Source organism: Lepidothrix coronata, unplaced genomic scaffold (assembly GCF_001604755.1).
Source record: "Lepidothrix coronata isolate B3197 unplaced genomic scaffold, Lepidothrix_coronata-1.0 Scaffold130, whole genome shotgun sequence".
Taxonomy (NCBI): Eukaryota; Metazoa; Chordata; class Aves; order Passeriformes; family Pipridae; genus Lepidothrix; species Lepidothrix coronata.
Genome location: NW_016690310.1, coordinates 1058496 through 1064696, shown reverse-complemented (window position 1 = coordinate 1064696; position 6201 = coordinate 1058496). Strand labels below are relative to the sequence as shown.

Here is a 6201-nt window from a genome sequence, read left to right as displayed (position 1 = left end):
TGAGTAGAAACAAAGCCTAAACAACCAATATCTAAGGTAACCACAACTGGATGGTGTTTATTTTGGCTAAGTTCTTCTTTAAATTCAATATTTCCTAGACTTTTTGAAGCAATGAATTTTTTTTTTTTTAAGGTTGCAATAAAATTAATACCAATTAAAGGTCCCTATATTTCTTTGGTAGTTTCACCTGAAACTTAGCTGCTAGGAGAAATTTCCTAAGGCAATTGCATGCAAAGAACAGGTGCTTGAAAACAAAAAGAAGGGTCCATACCTTAAATCTCTGGATTAATCACGTAAATACACACATGCTTGCCTTTCCCACTTCCCAAGTTAATTTGTTAACTTATTTTTTGTTTAATTTTATTATTTTTTCTCTCTGAGTGGGGGAAAGAAGGAGTGAAGCAAGAAATGTTATGACTATTGACCTGAGACAGTCTCCTGGAAATAATCTAACAGCAGGGAACAGCAAGTCCTTTTCAAAACCAATGAAGCAAGAAAATGCTGTTGACCAAGCTATTGGGAGAGATTTGAGGGAGGAGAGGGGGGGAAATTATGGAAAAGAAGGAAGAGAAAGGATACAACTATGCCTTAGACCCATACTTACTATTTCCTTTAAAAGAAAACCACACATTTTCAAGGCCATCGTTTTTATGCTACCTCTATCATAACTAAACCTTGTTCCAAAAAGATGCAGTTTTTAGTGGCCATCAGATGTCATGATTAGGTTATGACTGCAGGAGTTTTGCTCACAGCATGCGGTGATATACAGCCTTGGATTTTCCTTGGATGTCTCTCCTTATAATGCCCTATGGTAGCCTGGAAAGACAAGACAGTATTTCCATAATGTCTGTTTATGTCCTTCTTCGGGGACTCTATGTTTTCTCACTGTCTGAGACTTAAGAATTCTGAAATCTTCACATATTTATTTAAATGCATTTTAAATGTGCATAAATAATAGGAAAACAAACAAACCAACCATATTCCCAGTCCTAATGAGACCAGCAGCAGCCAGCACTGCCAGGACCACTTCCACTGTGAAATTATGGCCTTAGAGAGGCCCTGAGGGCAAGGAGGACCTTGCTTAGATACGTTTTGTGTGTGTTACTTCAAGATGCTACTGCCAGTTCCAGTTGAGTCAAGCACCACAGCAAACTTGGCCCTAGGAACAGATAGTGTAGATTTTAACTATTTGTTTTCTACTGAAGCTTTTTCTCTACAAACTCCCTTTTGTTTCATGATTACAATGGACAATATTGATATATTGCTGGATCCGCACCTAATGGTAGTTAAAAACATAATAAAGTGCCTAGCTAAGCTCTCAAATAAACAATATTTACCATCTTAAATAAGTTAGGAAAGACTGTAGATTATAGTTGTGTGAGAGAAACTTCCACTCAAGATTTGGGTTTTGTGTTTAATGATCTTTGGTTCTTTTTGCTGATCCTTCATTCCTTTTGTGTATGCACACAGGCACATGGAGTAGTTTCTCAATGAAATACAAAACCCTCAATGTTAACTCATCTTTTGAGTTAATCCATTTACAATGAAAGCCAAAAGACTGAAATTATTATTGTTGGGGGCTGACAGCAGTGGACTTGACTTTCCTCATTCCTCATAATTTTCCCCACATCAAGCCCACTAATCAAAACTGTATCATAAACAAAGGGAGGTTACTGTTTGTGGGTGTTAGAAAAATTCAAAACTGAAGCTGTGTATGAACTCTGGCTTTTATTTATGGCATTTTTTGGTGAAACAGATGGTATTCTCCCACCACATGATAAAAGAAAGTGGAATCCTGCTCTAAACTTTCAGAAATCATCTATTCTTATTACTCAGATAATATGTGTAGCCACTATTCACACAGAGCAACTTTGTGAACGAGTTAGCAGATATTTACATTTTTAACCATGATATCACACTTTAGGGTTCTTTCTTTAAGGAAACATTCCCTGGTAATTTCAAGAAGCAAAAACATAAACAGAGCAGGCAGGTTTTAAGAACTTTGTATAGTCATCTATAAAAGAAACTTCCTCTACTGTATCAAAGGCAGATGATCTGCAGAAGCACCAACACTAATGTGCAAAAAAAAAATAAAATAAATCTGAACTATTGATGAAATAATGAAGATACTTTTTCACATATTATGGTATCAAATAAATAGCCAAGAAAATGTTATGAAAGAATAAAGAAAAAGGCTAAACAAAAAAGCCACATACCACCTTTTGGGATGAAAGGAAGCATGTGTAATGGGAGCCCAAAAGATAATATATTCAGAAAGCTGTAAGTGCTGAAAATGAAGGCTTAGAATGAAAGCAGATCTTCGGCCATAACTCTACTGTCACTAACATAAAGCTATAATCTTTTTTTCCTATGTTCTCATTATTATCCAAGCACTAAGTGTCAGTTAAGAAGATGTAAGAGAGCAGGAATTTTCAATGGGGTGGAAATTTTTCATTGCCTGTTTTTTTATAAAAGGAATGTTACAATTTTGTCATGGCTTTTAACTAATCTTTGGTTTACTGCTGCTGTGACAACCTCTTAAGGAGGTAGAATGTGCAATGGAACGATACTGTTACACTCTAATAGACTGAAAGTTCCTTTTTTTTTAACCCAAAATAGTGGTTTTGATATTAACACTGGAGAGGTTGAAGCCCATATCTGTGATGAAATTGTGAAAGAAACAGAAGTAGATTTATTAGCAAGCAGGAAGGGACACCAGGTCAAGCTTCTGATACCTTTTTTGTTGTATTTTGAGGGCTGGTAGATAAAATGCAACTGCCTGGAGTCAAAGAATTAATTTGTTTTACAAATTTTCTTATTAGTACCAGAAAGAATATGGTATTTTTACCTAATTATTTTACAGAAGAGAAAATGGAAGCGATGCAAAGGGAAATGATTTATGAAAAAGGTTCTCCTCATCCACAATCTGTCACTCTTTCATAATATAGCTCCTGTAAGTATAGTCTCAGTGGAGTTTGCAGCACAGTTTAAGGAATAAAATATTAATCAGAGCAAGAAAGAAAACAAAATATATCTATGAGTTAGCAGTCAATCTCAACCTGCTGTTTGTTTCACTTCATAACTGGATGTTTATAAAGTTTCGGAGTTGAGGCAGACTATGGATTTGAGTGGAATACCTGAATTTTGAATTGACTCACCCTCCAGAGAAGAAGCATGAAGAAATTGGGATTCACTGTATTCATTCAGTTCCTCCTGGAGTGAAAAGACTCTTTGGGTGCAATTTCTAGTATATGTACAACATTTTATTCTCTTTAAAAAGAACTCATGGGAATGATAAATGTATATATTGAGGCACTTTAATTTAAATAGCATTCATTCACTGCTTCCATGAGACATAAATGTAGCTGACCAGAAAGGGATAAAATATCTCTCCCTATCCTAGACAGATCATCATGGGTAGGCTTCACGAACGAAGATTTGGAATCCTAGACAGATACAAAATTGAGTTTACACAAAAAATTTGCAGCTCAAAATATATCATATGCTGCTTGTTTAAACAAGCAGCACTCACACAAGAAAAATTACGCTACACGTCTCCCAGAGAAAGTGATTTAAAAATATCATCAGTACAGTCAGCTGTCAGCTGTCAGCTGTCATTAGCTGTCAGCTAAGCTAACAGCTGATTGTACCATTGATCAGTCTTACACAGGGCTTTGGGTTGGGGTTTTTTTTAACAGTAAAATGAAGAAGTAAAGTTTAGGATTCAAAGTGTTCTCATCCCAAAGAGTTTCTGTGCTCTCCACTCTGAGGCAATCAGGCAATAAAATCCTTCGGTCACCCACAAGGAAAGCATTCAAAACTGCAGTCATGCATCTGTGCTTTTGGGTATTGTCTTCTAGTTCCTCAATTTCACACTTTGCTAGAAGCACAGTAACAGCAAGTTTCAATTACTCACATCTCAAACACTTACCAATATTGATGAGCCTGAACTGCAGCAATTTCAACCCACACTTCTGATATGGAGACAGTCTCCTTTTGAATTTTCTAACGCTGTCTGGGTATCATTATTTTGAACATAGCTTGCTGCATCCTAAAGAGACATAATAAAGCAGGAATATGGCAACAGACACATTACTAATTACAAATCATGCAAGTGTGGTAGCTTTTCCTAGAAAAGAAAAAGCATTTCTTCCTTTAACCTTAGAAGAAATGAAATACATCCCCTGCTGCCATAAGTAATGACAGAAAGCAACATTTTAAAATATTAAGTGGTTGTTCTATTTATTCACACCCATGGAAATTACACGTTAGCTTGCCATGTGCACAAATGGATTCACATCCATAAATTGCAAGTAATTCAGTAAAGTTTACTGCAGTACAGTTAACTCATTTGGGGGGCCTGTCAGTTCTGTTAGCATCACCCCCATGGCCTCAATAGGAAATGGGTATCAGTCCAAAGGATCATCTAAGGAAGCACAGTCGTGTAACGTATTACTACAGCAATCCCTCAGTTGATACAGCAGCAGCTAAGTAGTGTAGACTTCCACCCTGGAGCTATTTCTATCTGAATACAGCTCTGAGTTATTACAGCCTGAGTTAAACTCGCTCTTATCTCACCCAGAAATAGTTTAGTGACTGAGAATCCCAAGTCCAGGACTAACTTTTCTGTTACTTTACAGTCAGAAAAAATAATAGCCATATTCAGTCTTTAATGGTCATCTATTCTCTCCCATATTCCCCCTTACTCCAGGAAAACAAAGAAATGTTGAAACATGTCTGCTGCTGGAGTTCACTCAACATTTCTGTAATTATCCCTGCTGAGAAACTCATTTTAGAGAGGGTTGGGTTTTTTCCTCAGAGAAGGGAAAACAGATTAATTCCTTGGCAACAAGATTCTAATTAATCAAAAATGTGGCTCTATTCATACTCAGATTCTTCATTACAATAAAATATCAGATGTTTACTGCTGAAATTATAGTCTTGATTCAATGCAAAATCAGGTGGCTCTTAAGATTTAATTATAAAAATAAAAATTAGTTTTATTGTCTCTGCATGAGTGTTTATCTCGATCTGTGATTCACTGATTATGGAGAGAAATGACTTAACGTGAGGCAGGACTTTCTGCAAACAACTGGAGAAACATGTTTATCTCCAACCCAATAATCTGTCAATCACCCTGGGAAACCATTCCCATACTGATATGGGAGCAGAGAACTGGCCTTGTACTGCCTCAGATTCATTCCAGCAATTATGTGAAGGAAAGCAAAATTTTCAAGAACAATCTGGCCTGTGTATAAAGACCACTCACGGCACTCACACTCCACCAAGGTCATTGCAGAGAGGTTTGCTTTTCAGGGCACACAAGTTTCCATCGTATCCTTTCTGATATAAGCAGCAGCTTTCCATGCCAAGACCCATCCATCGTTCCCTGCATTTTCTTTGGGAGCACATCTCTCTCCTGTTTAGCTCACCGAATAGGGAGCTTTTGTTTTTTCATGACTGAATGAACCTGACCCTGCCACTTGAGTCCACTCAAATCTGCCCTTCAAACCAAGACATGATTCTGATTTTGATTCATGTATTTAATTGCTTAAAACTGTCTGTCAATGCTGCTTTGTGCATCCTGTAAATTCTAAAGGAAAAATATTGAACCTTACCTGATAGTGTCTCTCTTTGATCATGTTTTCAGATGAAATCCAGATGTTGAGAAGTGAACTAAGAATCAGCAGTGGTGCTGGCTTTTCTATTCTTCCATGTGGTGCATGTGGTGAATGGGGAACAGAGATGTGTTTGAACCTTGCTTTTTTCTCCCCACTCCAGATAAAAAAATCCAAGAATTTACCTTTTTTTAATGTAAAGATAATTATTTAAATAGACTAAGAAAGGAATGCATATCTGCCTAAATGCATAAAGGGGACATACTCTTGCTCCCACAAGCTCAAGAGAGGGTGAAAAGCTGAGCTTTTAATATGCTCAATAAGTTTCTCCCTCACCCCATCCAGGCCTCTAATTTCGATAAAATTAATTTAAAAAAAATTAAAGGTAGCACCTTCTTCTCCTCAGAATTTTTAAAGTCTACACCGTCTTCTAGAATTAAGTAGCTTCCTCTGCTCCATCCCACAAAATTCATCTGGAAATCCTCCCTAGTAAGACAGTTGAATTTCCTCTCTACACAGGGACATTTGAACTTGTCTGTCCTATCTCCTCTTGGCATGGCCTTAACCACAGTAGAATACTCCC

General features: G+C 36.9%; 1 long non-coding RNA gene across 1 annotated transcript; it reads right to left on the bottom strand.

The window, feature by feature from the left end:
- Positions 1-525: 525 nt before the first annotated feature.
- Positions 526-5819, bottom strand: LOC108503105. The gene is made up of 3 exons (XR_001876726.1): positions 5619-5819; positions 3932-4051; positions 526-816 (listed from the first exon to the last, which is right to left on the bottom strand). It is a non-coding gene; the product is annotated as an uncharacterized LOC108503105 (long non-coding RNA).
- Between the last annotated feature and the right edge of the window lie 382 nt (positions 5820-6201).